The sequence below is a fragment of the Lathyrus oleraceus genome, chromosome 7 (genome assembly GCF_024323335.1).
Source record: "Lathyrus oleraceus cultivar Zhongwan6 chromosome 7, CAAS_Psat_ZW6_1.0, whole genome shotgun sequence".
NCBI lineage: Eukaryota > Viridiplantae > Streptophyta > Magnoliopsida > Fabales > Fabaceae > Lathyrus > Lathyrus oleraceus.
The window spans coordinates 338861614-338875994 of NC_066585.1; the positions used below are offsets into that span (position 1 = coordinate 338861614).

Below are 14381 nucleotides of genomic sequence, written 5' to 3' on the forward strand. Positions count from 1 at the left end.
ACAAGTGTACATTTGGAGTCCGTTCTGGCAAGTTATTGGGCTTTATTGTCAGCGAAAGAGGTATTGAGGTTGATCCTGCAAAGGTCAAAGCAATACATTAGATGCCTGCGCCCAAAACTGAGAAGCAAGTTCGAGGTTTTCTTGGCCGCTTGAATTATATTTCCAGATTTATATCCCACATGATTGCCACATGTGCGCCGATATTCAAGCTCCTCCGGAAAGATCAGTCTCATGATTGGACCGAGGATTGCCAGAAAGCTTTCGATGGTATCAAAGAATATCTGTCTGAACCTCCAATCCTGTCTCCGCCTGTAGAAGGAAGACCTTTGATCATGTATCTGACAGTTCTTGAAGACTCGATGGGTTGTGTCCTTGGTCAGCAAGACGAATCAGGGAAGAAAGAATATGCTATCTACTACCTGAGTAAGAAGTTCACTGATTGTGAGTCTCAATACTCAATGCTTGAGAAAACATGTTGTGCTTTGTGTCATACCCCGATTTTGGTCCTGAATTTCTTTCATTTTTCTTTTTCATTTGGCTTTTGGCCTAAAGTTCATTTGCATGCATTCATGACCAAAGGCAACCATCCATTCCCAAATCCATTTTTTGTGATAAACATTGGTTATTATCTAGCTTTTTGATCGTGGTGCTTTGTGATTACAAAATGGATTTTAGTTATTTGACTTTTTTAATTTTCAATTTTAATTTAATTTCAAAGTAAATCTAATTCCAAATTTCAAGTTAATCTTAATTGTGTTTTACTAAAATTATTCAAACTCTAATTGATTTTAATTTCCAAATAAATGTTAGAGTTGATATCAAAGTAATTTTAACAAATTATAGATTGATTCGATTTTAATTGGTTTTGTTGGTTTTTTTATATTTTAAATTGACATTTGATTAGTCTTAGATTTATTTCTAAAATCCATATTCATTTCTATAACCACAAATTCATTTCATTCAAACCAAGTTTGTTACAACCATTTTTTTTGTAAATGTCATAAGTTTCCGACACCAGATAACCATTGCATTTGCCATTGTCGTTCCAATTCCAAAAATACATTTGCACAAAACCATGACATTACACAAGCATTACAATATTTCCATAAATCACAAAGTCATCGTCGAGTGCCTTAAATATGTCTCGACGGCAAACAGATGGAGGCCAAATTTATTATCAGAATTCTAACAACACTTCACTTCTTGGAGGAATCCCAATATGTAGTAGTGAGATGAGTAATAATAATCTTCTAAGCAAAAATATGATTAACACATGCTTACTAATATACTCAACCCCTTTCCAAAGTTCCTAAAACTCAAAGCAAGGAAGTAACAAAAAGAGTGAGTGTGAAAGATGCCTCGTAGCAGTTTTTCAGGGTCACTGTTTTCTCCCAAGCTGGATATGGTTATAGACATGGGAAATCCATTCCTTAACCTCACTGTAGATGGTTTCTTGAAGATTGGAGCTGTTGCAGCTACAAGATCAGTTGCAGAGGATACCTTTCATATAATTCAAAAGAGAAGTATCTCAAGTAATGATTTTGAGAAATCTTTGAAGAAGATGTGTAAAGAAGGTGCATACTGGGGAGTTAGAGACGGCGTATATGTTGGAATGGAATATGGTGTAGAGAGGATCCGCGGCACCAGGGACTAGAAGAATGCCATGTTCGGAGGTGCAGTGACAGGGGCTCTGGTATCTGCAGCCAACAACAACAAAAAAGACAAGATTACAGTAGATGCCATTACAGGTGCTACAATTACGACAGCTGCAGAATTCATAAATTACCTTACCTGAAAGAACAAGACTGGATGTGTTATTTCACTTGGTCTCCGTTTGTCTTTGTGTTACTGGTTATGTAATAATTTTGATGCAATTCATTGGAGCCAGGCTACATGATCGACCAGCTTCACAGTTTTCCAAAGCAGAAATGGACTGAAATGTAGAGGCAACTTAAAAACATCTCCCATCATTATGAATTCTATTATCCACCCAAAAGCGAAGATGCTGTTAACATGCTGTGGAGACAGATCAGGCACAAACTTCCAACCTGTGACCTGCACAAGAACACACCAAGACAGAACAAACTTGCAACCTTGTCCACAACCTGCAACAAACAAGCCTAAACAATGGCATGCTCAATCCTGTAGCACCAATGCACAATTCAGCCAATCATTAGTATCAACAATAATCAATTCCATGCCAAATAATTTGCATCAATACATGTGACCATATTTCATAACAGCAACACAATGTCTAAACCATTAGCATCATAAGATCAAATTCATGTCATAACCATTATATTGCAGCATGACCATCACTTGGTATTTGCAGCCAATCCTACTAGTGAGGGAACCAACCAAACATGACATTACCTGCAGTAATTCATCATGAACTTGCATCCTGCAGTTAGAAAACCGGCTGCAAACTTGAGGCTCAGCTTTATCAAACCAACATATGAGGGAGGTGGTCAATTGCGTTTGCATTTGGGTTAGACACCATTGGTACCTGCAACCTGCACCAAAACCAGTCCTACATCAAAACCACCTGCAAAACTTTCATGACGGAAAAACATGCATAGCAGCAGCAAACATGCCAAGCCAACAATCATTTGCTATATGACAAACAAAGCATGGACCAAGATCCTGAGTCAATATTTCATTAAAATCATGTCTATCACCCAAAGAACATGTTCATTTCAGGATGGTATAGTAGTCGGAAAGCTTACTCATGCGGATGATTTTGATATGAATTAGTGGCATTGTAACTCATGATTCTTTGGAGGTCATTGGACGACGTTTCCCTCAAGTGATATCAGTATTTGCTCAGTATGCAAGTATAATTTCTTAAGGATGCTTGCTAACATTAGTAGTGGACAACACGGTATTGCAATACAGATCGGTTGAAACTCGATTGCTGACACTGTTCGGAGAGAAAGTCTCACCCCTCATCCGCTACCTCAAGGTTACAGGAATTTTCACTGCAGTAAAAAACAAGGTGATTAGCACTGTAAAAATTCAAAAATCCCAAATTGGCATTAAGACAAAAAACAAAGAAGAAAACACGAGTTCAAAACACCATTTTCGAATTTAGCATCAAAGAGACCAATCCGATTCTGAGCACATCAAAAGTAGTTTGCAGAGATACTCTTTTGAACTCCATACCAAACTGAAAACCCTAAAGCTGCAGAACATAAATAGAGAGGAAGAGAATCAGTAGAGGAGGACGAAAAATTGAAAAAACTTGAAAACGAAACCCTAAGAGAAATTGGAGGCAGACAAGAACTCCACCAAGAACCCTAATCTCCAAATCAAAAAGAAACCAGTATCTGAAGAGGCGAAGGGAGAAGATTCGATCATTACCTGAGCCATCGTCATCGCCGAAGGTGAGCTTTCACTTGAGTCTCTTTGAAACCAAATTTGTGCATTTCTTATGAGCGATTGAGAGAGAACCTGAGAGGTGATGAATGATTGAGGATAGTATCATGAGAGTTGAGGGTGAAAGCGCGATTGAGAGAGAGATTCGTGGAGAATAGGTTTTGACGAGAGAGACATGAGGCTGAGAGGGTGATTTTTGTGAAAGTGAGATTGGGAGAGAACGAAGATGGAAGCATCTGTTACGCTATTTCAATTTTCTTCTTTAATTTATTTTTAAACAGAATAAATTTTGGAAACCATTAAAAGCTTCGTTTAAACTTCCTAAGTTTTAGTTAATAAATGTTTTCTTATTCTCCATTCATTAGTCCATTGAAAAACCCAACAGCCAGGCGGCTAGGGTATCTTTTCTTGGTTTCTCCCATTTGGTAGTCCAACAGACTACTTCATTTTAGTTTCTATTTTCTTTTTTTTAAAAAACTTTTATTCCAATTTGTTCTGGTTTATATACCCAAGTGTTTGTTGTAAATAATACCTAATCATAAATGGCCTAGTGGAGAGAGGGTAGTTTCATAGTCTTTAGTGGAGTGGGTTCGATACCTATATGTAACATTTTATTTCTTTTAGCATTCATTTTTTTTTTATGTTTATGTTTTATTATAATTTCTCCTATACTCATAGTTTCATTATTGTTTAATAACACAAATTTAATTTCTTTTAATTTCATCATCCATTCAAAACCGCTTTAAACTATTAAAATCACACTTTTCTCGATTCAATGTCGAGCCCATTTCCATACCCTCGTAAGTCGATTGCTTTTAAGCATCGCCATCAACCTCACATAGCTTACTCTTGGTCTTTCTTACAATGAGTTGGTTCTCTCGCACTTACACTCATACATTGCATTATTTGTTGTTTGGGCCCGATTTAATTATTTCATGATTTTTGAATTCCCATTTGACAAAATGTACCCCACTCCCCCGATGTGTAATAATTTTGTACTGTTTTATTTCTTTATTTGTTTGACTGTTTAGTTAGATACTAACATAAGAATAAAATCGACCATTTCCAAAAAATACAAAAATATGACTCGATCCAACGTCGAGTATTTTCTTAATAAACAAACCAATTCATTTCTCCCTCCTATTCTATTCCATTTCTTTCAAACTTTCATCAAACGCTTGATTTCAATGTCAAGCCATTTTTTCTAATAAAAACTCAAAAGAATATTAATTTATAGTTAAGACCTTTTCAATAAGATGGAAATGGAACGTGGTGTATACCGCGCACTCCTGAGACTAGGATTCGAGATGTATATCTCGCCAATCCTAGCTCTCGCCATCATCCAAGTTTATCCACTTTGTTTTCTCTCAAACACTCATTCAAATTTCTCTTAAACGTCCGTCAATACTTGATTTAGGGTCAAGTCATTTTCACAACAAAACTCAAAATACCTAATTCTTATTTAACACTTCTTTCAATAAAGATGGAAATGGAACATGGTGTATACCATGCACTCCTGAGGTTAAGATTCGAGACGTATGCCTCGCCTATCTTGGCTCTCGCCATCGTCTAAAATTGTCAATGAGGTTTCTTCAAACCCTTTCTCAATAAAATTCTAAAACACTTAATTCCTATCTTAACCTCTTTCAATAAAGATGGAAATGGAACATGGTGTATACCGTGCACTCCTGAGACTAGGATTCGAGATGTATATCTCGCTCATCCAAGTTCTCGCCATCACTCAAAATACATCCAACCGATCAAACTCTCTTTCTCGCCGCCGTGCGATTAATCAAAAACCTTTTTATAAATGAAATATATATTGTCTTAAGGTGATGCAAACAATGTTTCGGCCACGATTGTTGAGTAGAGATAAATGACGCTTTTCCGAATGTAGATTTATAAATCCGTTCGATGTGTGGTATGCGTCCAATCCTCATCTGTTTTGGGTAAAACAATGTTTTCGTCGATTAATACAATATAGCTTTCGCTAAAATCGACCAACAAACAAACATTTTTCTACCCAGAACTACGTAAGCCTTGATTTCTCTTTTGAGATACGTAGGAGCAGGATTCGTAAATCTTGTCAGGCCCACTAATAAAAAACTTAGGTTTAGTCCTTCGTCAAAAATCCAAAAACACTCTCTTCCTTTCTTTCTTTCCCACCTAATAATTCGAAAAGCCTAATATTTCAACTAACACTAACGCACACAACTAACCTAATGGTTCCCGTTGAGTACAACGGACGTGAGGGGTGCTAATACCTTCCCCTTGCGTAATCGACTCCCGAACCCTGATATTGGTTGCGATGAACATATCTTATCCTTTCTTTTAGGGGTTTTATCGATATTTTCCCTTTCCCATTTTTGGGAATAAATAAAGTTCGGTGGCGACTCTATTCAGTCCATCATTGCGAGCGTGCGATTGCGCTTCGCTTTAAAGTCGTATCCCCATTTTTTTCGAGGTGCGACACTTTGGCTTGGGCTGCTAAGCGTTTACGCCAGTATATGATAAATCATACAACTTGGTTGATATCCAGAATGGATCCAATCAAGTATCTATTTGAGAAGCCTGCTTTAACCGGGAGGATTTCCCGTTGGTAGATGTTGTTATCTGAGTATGATATTGAGTATCGAGCTCAGAAAGCTATCAAAGGTAGTATCTTGGCTGACCACTTGGCACATCAACCGATTGAAGATCATCAGTCAGTTCAGTATGACTTCCCAGATGAGGAGATTCTATATTTGAAGATGAAAGATTGTGATGAACCTACACTCGATGAAGGGCCAGAGCCTGGTTCCAGATGGAGTATGGTGTTTGATGGCGCTGTAAATCAGTACGGAAATGGTATTGGGGCAGTAATCATGACTCCTCAGGGCACACACATTCCTTTTACAGCAAGGCTAACTTTCAAATGCACGAATAATATGGCTGAGTATGAGGCCTATATTATGGGATTGGAAGAATGCAGTGATCTAAGGATCAAGCATCTTGATGTTTATGGTGATTCGGCCCTCGTTGTCAATCAGATTAAGGGTGAATGAGAAACGAATCAGCCTGGTCTTACTCCCTATAGAGATTATGCGAGGAGGATTTCAACGTTCTTAATAAGGTTGACTTCCATCATATTCCTCGAGATGATAATCAGATGACGGATGCTCTTGCTACGCTTGCTTCCATGATTGTGGTTAAATATTGGAATGAAGTTCCCAATATCACTGTGATGCGCTTGGATAGACCAACTCATGTATTTGCAGTTGAAGAAGTGAAAGATGATAAGCCATGGTATTATGACATCAAGTGTTTCCTCTAGAACCAGGTTTACCCGCCTGGGGCGTCTGTGAAAGATAGGAAGACTTTGAGGAGATTGTCAGGCAGTTTCTACCTCAATGGAGAAGTACTTTATAAGAGAAATTTTGACATGGTTCTGCTCAGATGCGTGGATAGACACGAAGCAGACCTGTTGATGACTGAGGTCCATGAGGGTTCATTTGGTACTCATTCCAATGGACATGCCATGGCTAGAAAGATGTTGAGAGCAGGCTACTATTGGCTGACAATGGAGTCTGACTGCTGCAAATATGTGAAGAAATGCCATAAGTGTCAGATTTATGCGGATAAGATTCATATTCCCCCGACACTTCTAAATGTGATTTCATCACCATGGCCTTTCTCTGTGTGGGGAATTGACATGATCGGCATGATAGAGCTGAAAGTGTCCAATGGACACAGGTTTATTCTCGTAGCAATTGATTACTTCACTAAGTGGGTTGAAGCGGCATCATATGCAAATGTGACCAGGCAGGTGGTTGTGAAGTTTATCAAGAATCAACTCATATGCCGTTATGGTGTGCCAGATAAGATCATTACTGATAATGGATCTAATCTGAATAACAAGATGATGAAAGAGCTGTGTAGCGAGTTCAAGATTGCACACCATAATTCTTCTCCTTACAGACCCAAGATGAATGGGGTTGTTGAAGCTGCTAATAAGAATATCAAGAAGATTATCCAGAAGATGGTTGTTACGTACAAAGATTGGCATGAGATGCTGCCATTTGCTTTGCATGGATATCGTACATCTGTCCGCACTTCAACAGGGGCAACCCCTTTCTCTCTTGTTTATGGCATGGAGGCCGTACTCCCAGTAGAGGTGGAGATCCCATCAATGAGAGTCTTGATGGAGGCCAAGTTGACTGATGCTGAATGGGTTCAGAGTCGCTATGACCAGCTGAATTTGATTGAAGAGAAGAGATTGACTGCCATGTGTCATGGTCAGTTGTATCAGCAGAGAATGAAGAAAGCTTTTGATAAGAAGGTCAAGCCTCGTATGTTCCGAGAAGGTGACCTTGTGCTCAAGAAAGTCTTGTCTTTCGCGCCCGATTCCAGGGGAAAGTGGACTCCAAACTATGAAGGTCCATATGTTGTTAAGAGAGCCTTTTCAGGCGGTGCTTTGATACTTACAACTATGGATGGGGAGGATTTCACTCGTCCTGTGAATTCAGATGCAGTCAAGAAATACTTCGCCTAAAAATAAAAACAGAATGGCTCGCTAAGTTGAAAACCCGAAAGTGCGGCTTAGGCAAAAAAATGAGCGTCTCGGTGGATTGAAAACCCGAAAGGGCGATCCAGGCAAAAATTAGAGACATAAAAAATGAATATATGCATCCCGCTAGATTGAGTACCTCATCCTGGGGCAATCTAGGCAAAAACTAGGGATTTGGCAAGTAACTGCATCCTGACAAGACTGTGTTCTACAACTGTCATACATCAGAGATTCTTGTTCATTCGTCGTCAACCAAAGCTTCGAATACATCGAACTCGGAATTGGTGGAGAAATGGTCGTTATGTTCAATGTAGCCCTTTTCCAATATATATCACCAATTTCAAACTTGTAAAGATCTATGGAGTCTTGCCATTTGCAGGCTACCATTCCATCAAATAAATTTGAGCCTTTATCCAATTATTTGCACTCTTATTTATTTCTATTCAACAAATGTTTTGCATGTTTTAATTGAGAAAATACCATTGTTTTAAATAAATGAATTTTTCACAAATTGTTTTTAAACAAAGTGAACATTCACAATGATGAAAAGATACTTAGGAGATCCCCAATGCTCTCCCAAGGGTGGCATGATTTCCAACAAGGTAAGACATTTGTTCATGTTCCTGGCATCACTGTATCCTCTTCCTCCGGATCCTTTTGTGGTTTTTCTCCCGAGCAGAGTGTTTGTTGAGGTTTTTCACCTCCCCTCCCTTCAGCAGAGCAGTGGTTTTCCCTCCTCAGCAGATGTGTTCTCTTTGGAAGGTTCGGTATTTGGTGGTTGGTCCCCGGAATTCCTTCACTTCCTCGGATAGTTCATCCCCATTAGAGTTATTGGTGTGGTGGAGTTTATTTATGATAGATCCCCAGCAGAGTTGTTGGTGTTGGATCTTATCTATGATGATGTTATCTTCCTCAGATAGATCCCCAGCGGAGTTGTTGGTGTGTTGGATCTTATCTATGATGATGTTATCTTCCTCAGATAGATCCCCAGCGGAGTTGTTGGTGTGTTGGATCTTATCTATGATGATGTTATCTTCCTCAGATAGATCCCCAGCGGAGTTGTTCGTGTGTTGGATCTTATCTATGATGATGTTATCCCCTGCAGAGATATTGTTGTTTCCTGGCATATCTAATCCCCAGTAGAGTTGTTTGTGTGGCAGATTCTACTTGTGCAATCTTTTATCCTCAGCAGGTGTGATTTCCGTGGTGAGTTTGGTACTTGGTGTCGGATCACCAGTTTCCCCTTATCTCCCAGAGATGGATTCCCCAGTAGAGTTACTTGTGTGGCAGTTTCTGCCTGTGCGCTGAACTCTCTTTCCCAGCTGAGACTGATGATTCATCCCTACAAAGGTGTTGTTGTCTCTGATCCCCGGTAGATTGGATATTCTTCGGTGATCCTGGCTTTCTCTCTTGAGATGTAGTACCAGGTGGTTGATTCCTGGACCTGTGTGTGTGTTAGATATGTCTGTTTGTCAGCATTCATCAAACATAAATCACACATATACATGCATAATTATAACATTCAGATATTCATGTTGCATTCTCTGCCATATATCGTTGTTTGTTGTCTCCTGCTATTTGGTGATATATAGTTCCCCAAGCAGATGTGTGTGTCTGATCTCTCCATATAGAGTCAGCCCCTTAAGCAGAAAGTGTTTATCTTTCCTGCCATTCCCCACTGAGTTATATCCTCGTGGACGACGATTGTTTTTGCTTCCTCCCAACACATATATTGGGATGGGTTTCCCTATTGAGTTATATCTTCATTAGGATGAGTCTTGGTTCAGTTTGCCTTTTTGGTTTGATCCTAAATTGGCCTTTTGTGACTATCTCTGGTGTTTCCCTGTGGTAAATGAATAATTGCTCAGTAATCAGTAATTATTCACCTTATCCTCAGTGGAGTTTGTGGTTTGCTACCCTTATACCGGTAGTTGTAAATCCCATTTTGCCCTCCCCAACGGAGTCTTTGGTTTTCTACCAGAGATGGATTCCCCAGTAGAGTTACTTGTGTGGCAGTTTCTGCCTGTGCGCTGAACTCTCTTTCCCAGCTGAGACTGATGATTCATCCCTACAAAGGTGTTGTTGTCTCTGATCCCCGGTAGATTGGATATTCTTCGGTGATCCTGGCTTTCTCTCTTGAGATGTAGTACCAGGTGGTTGATTCCTGGACCTGTGTGTGTGTTAGATATGTCTGTTTGTCAGCATTCATCAAACATAAATCACACATATACATGCATAATTATAACATTCAGATATTCATGTTGCATTCTCTGCCATATATCGTTGTTTGTTGTCTCCTGCTATTTGGTGATATATAGTTCCCCAAGCAGATGTGTGTGTCTGATCTCTCCATATAGAGTCAGCCCCTTAAGCAGAAAGTGTTTATCTTTCCTGCCATTCCCCACTGAGTTATATCCTCGTGGACGACGATTGTTTTTGCTTCCTCCCAACACATATATTGGGATGGGTTTCCCTATTGAGTTATATCTTCATTAGGATGAGTCTTGGTTCAGTTTGCCTTTTTGGTTTGATCCTAAATTGGCCTTTTGTGACTATCTCTGGTGTTTCCCTGTGGTAAATGAATAATTGCTCAGTAATCAGTAATTATTCACCTTATCCTCAGTGGAGTTTGTGGTTTGCTACCCTTATACCGGTAGTTGTAAATCCCATTTTGCCCTCCCCAACGGAGTCTTTGGTTTTCTACCAGAGATGGATTCCCCAGTAGAGTTACTTGTGTGGCAGTTTCTGCCTGTGCGCTGAACTCTCTTTCCCAGCTGAGACTGATGATTCATCCCTACAAAGGTGTTGTTGTCTCTGATCCCGGTAGATTGGATATTCTTCGGTGATCCTGGCTTTCTCTCTTGAGATGTAGTACCAGGTGGTTGATTCCTGGACCTGTGTGTGTGTTAGATATGTCTGTTTGTCAGCATTCATCAAACATAAATCACACATATACATGCATAATTATAACATTCAGATATTCATGTTGCATTCTCTGCCATATATCGTTGTTTGTTGTCTCCTGCTATTTGGTGATATATAGTTCCCCAAGCAGATGTGTGTGTCTGATCTCTCCATATAGAGTCAGCCCCTTAAGCAGAAAGTGTTTATCTTTCCTGCCATTCCCCACTGAGTTATATCCTCGTGGACGACGATTGTTTTTGCTTCCTCCCAACACATATATTGGGATGGGTTTCCCTATTGAGTTATATCTTCATTAGGATGAGTCTTGGTTCAGTTTGCCTTTTTGGTTTGATCCTAAATTGGCCTTTTGTGACTATCTCTGGTGTTTCCCTGTGGTAAATGAATAATTGCTCAGTAATCAGTAATTATTCACCTTATCCTCAGTGGAGTTTGTGGTTTGCTACCCTTATACCGGTAGTTGTAAATCCCATTTTGCCCTCCCCAACGGAGTCTTTGGTTTTCTACCAGAGATGGATTCCCCAGTAGAGTTACTTGTGTGGCAGTTTCTGCCTGTGCGCTGAACTCTCTTTCCCAGCTGAGACTGATGATTCATCCCTACAAAGGTGTTGTTGTCTCTGATCCCCGGTAGATTGGATATTCTCCGGTGATCCTGGCTTTCTCTCTTGAGATGTAGTACCAGGTGGTTGATTCCTGGACCTGTGTGTGTGTTAGATATGTCTGTTTGTCAGCATTCATCAAACATAAATCACACATATACATGCATAATTATAACATTCAGATATTCATGTTGCATTCTCTGCCATATATCGTTGTTTGTTGTCTCCTGCTATTTGGTGATATATAGTTCCCCAAGCAGATGTGTGTGTCTGATCTCTCCATATAGAGTCAGCCCCTTAAGCAGAAAGTGTTTATCTTTCCTGCCATTCCCCACTGAGTTATATCCTCGTGGACGACGATTGTTTTTGCTTCCTCCCAACACATATATTGGGATGGGTTTCCCTATTGAGTTATATCTTCATTAGGATGAGTCTTGGTTCAGTTTGCCTTTTTGGTTTGATCCTAAATTGGCCTTTTGTGACTATCTCTGGTGTTTCCCTGTGGTAAATGAATAATTGCTCAGTAATCAGTAATTATTCACCTTATCCTCAGTGGAGTTTGTGGTTTGCTACCCTTATACCGGTAGTTGTAAATCCCATTTTGCCCTCCCCAACGGAGTCTTTGGTTTTCTACCAGAGATGGATTCCCCAGTAGAGTTACTTGTGTGGCAGTTTCTGCCTGTGCGCTGAACTCTCTTTCCCAGCTGAGACTGATGATTCATCCCTACAAAGGTGTTGTTGTCTCTGATCCCCGGTAGATTGGATATTCTCCGGTGATCCTGGCTTTCTCTCTTGAGATGTAGTACCAGGTGGTTGATTCCTGGACCTGTGTGTGTGTTAGATATGTCTATTTGTCAGCATTCATCAAACATAAATCACACATATACATGCATAATTATAACATTCAGATATTCATGTTGCATTCTCTGCCATATATCGTTGTTTGTTGTCTCCTGCTATTTGGTGATATATAGTTCCCCAAGCAGATGTGTGTGTCTGATCTCTCCATATAGAGTCAGCCCCTTAAGCAGAAAGTGTTTATCTTTCCTGCCATTCCCCACTGAGTTATATCCTCGTGGACGACGATTGTTTTTGCTTCCTCCCAACACATATATTGGGATGGGTTTCCCTATTGAGTTATATCTTCATTAGGATGAGTCTTGGTTCAGTTTGCCTTTTTGGTTTGATCCTAAATTGGCCTTTTGTGACTATCTCTGGTGTTTCCCTGTGGTAAATGAATAATTGCTCAGTAATCAGTAATTATTCACCTTATCCTCAGTGGAGTTTGTGGTTTGCTACCCTTATACCGGTAGTTGTAAATCCCATTTTGCCCTCCCCAACGGAGTCTTTGGTTTTCTACCTTTATACTGGTAGTTGTAAATCCTACTTTCTTCCCCTAGCGGAGTTTGTGGTTTTCTACCCTTTATACCGGTAGTTATAAACCCTATTTTCCTCCCCTCGCAGAGTTAACCTTTGTTGTTCATCCTAGTTGATGACGGTTATTCTCTCGTGGTTTCCTACCCAGTAACCGGTAGGTGTAATCCCCTCTTTGGTGGTTATCTTCATCCAGTATTCGATGTTGATATTCCCTCTTTTTCCTGGGTAATTGCCTTGTGCTCGCAATTTATTCCCAGCGAGTCATCTTTTGTCTACCCTGTTGTTGTTGTTAACGTTTGTTTCTCTCCTGAATTGGTCATCATTATATACCTAGTTTTGGTATCCCGATGCCTTTTCTCTTTTCGGTTGATTTATCCTTTATTAACCCAGTAACCGGTTGTGGATAATCTTCCATGCGAGTATACTATCTATGTTCTGACGGTAATAGATAGTATATCTCATGCACTCTCTGGTCGAAGCCTTTTGTCCTTCCCCAGTTGAGTAAGATTCATTTCCCCTTTGCAGAGTTAACCATTATTGTTCATCCTAGTTGATGACGGTTACTCTTCCGTGGTTTTCTACCCAGTATCCGGTAGATGTAATCCCCTCTTTGACGGTTATCATTATCCAATTTTCGGTATTGATATTCCTTCCTTCTTTCGGATAATTGCTCTGAGTAGGCAATTTTATCCCCATCGGGTCCTCTTTCATTTACCGTTTGCCGGTGATGCTTGTTACTCCCTTTTTTTGAGCATATCTCCCAGTAACCGGTGATATGTCTCCTGGATCGTTGCCTTTGTCAATGTATCCCCAGTGAGTCATCTCTCATTTATCCTTTGTTGATAATGATTGTTTCTCCCTTTGATTGGTCATCATTATCTACCTATTTTTGGTATCCCGATGCCTTTCTCTTTCGGTCGATTTATCCTTTATTAACCCAGTAACCGGTTGTGGATAATCTTCCATGCGAGTATATTATCTACGTTCTGACAGTAATAGATAATATATCTCATGCACTCTTTGGTTGAAGTCTTTTGTTCTTCCCCAGTCGAGTAAGATTCGTGTTCCTTTTGCGGAATCGAATGTCCATCCTGTAAGTCGAGTTTGCTTTTTCAGCCCTCCTTTTTGGATGATGAGTGTTTTGGGAATATTCCCGATTCACGCTTTGGTTGGTCACCTATTATATACCCAGTAACCGGTATCCCTGGTGTTCCTTCCCTTCTTCTCCCTATTATGACCTTGGTCTCCTGTGGAGTCAGATTTTCCTGAGTTGAGATATACCTTTGTTAGGTCCTCCTCAGATGATTTGGTTGATTGATATCTCTCACCCTTATACCGGTCTTAGATATTCATTCTTCCCGAGCTTGTTGTTCTTTCACCCTTATACCGGTGATCAAATCACATGTCTCATTGAGCTTGTTACCCAGTAACCGGTAACACCTCATCCCGCTGCTTCTCCAGGAGTCTTTTTTAAGACATCGCCAGCGAAGTCCCTTAGTGGATTGTTTTTGTCCGGATTTTTATCCGAAGTATCCATTGCGGATAGTTTTGCTGTGCTGGCA

General features: G+C 40.0%; 1 pseudogene; it reads left to right on the forward strand.

Annotated features, from left to right (window-relative positions):
• The first annotated feature begins 1311 nt into the window (after positions 1 to 1311).
• Positions 1312 to 1810, forward strand: LOC127106230 (outer envelope pore protein 16, chloroplastic-like; annotated as a pseudogene).
• Positions 1811 to 14381: the final 12571 nt, after the last annotated feature.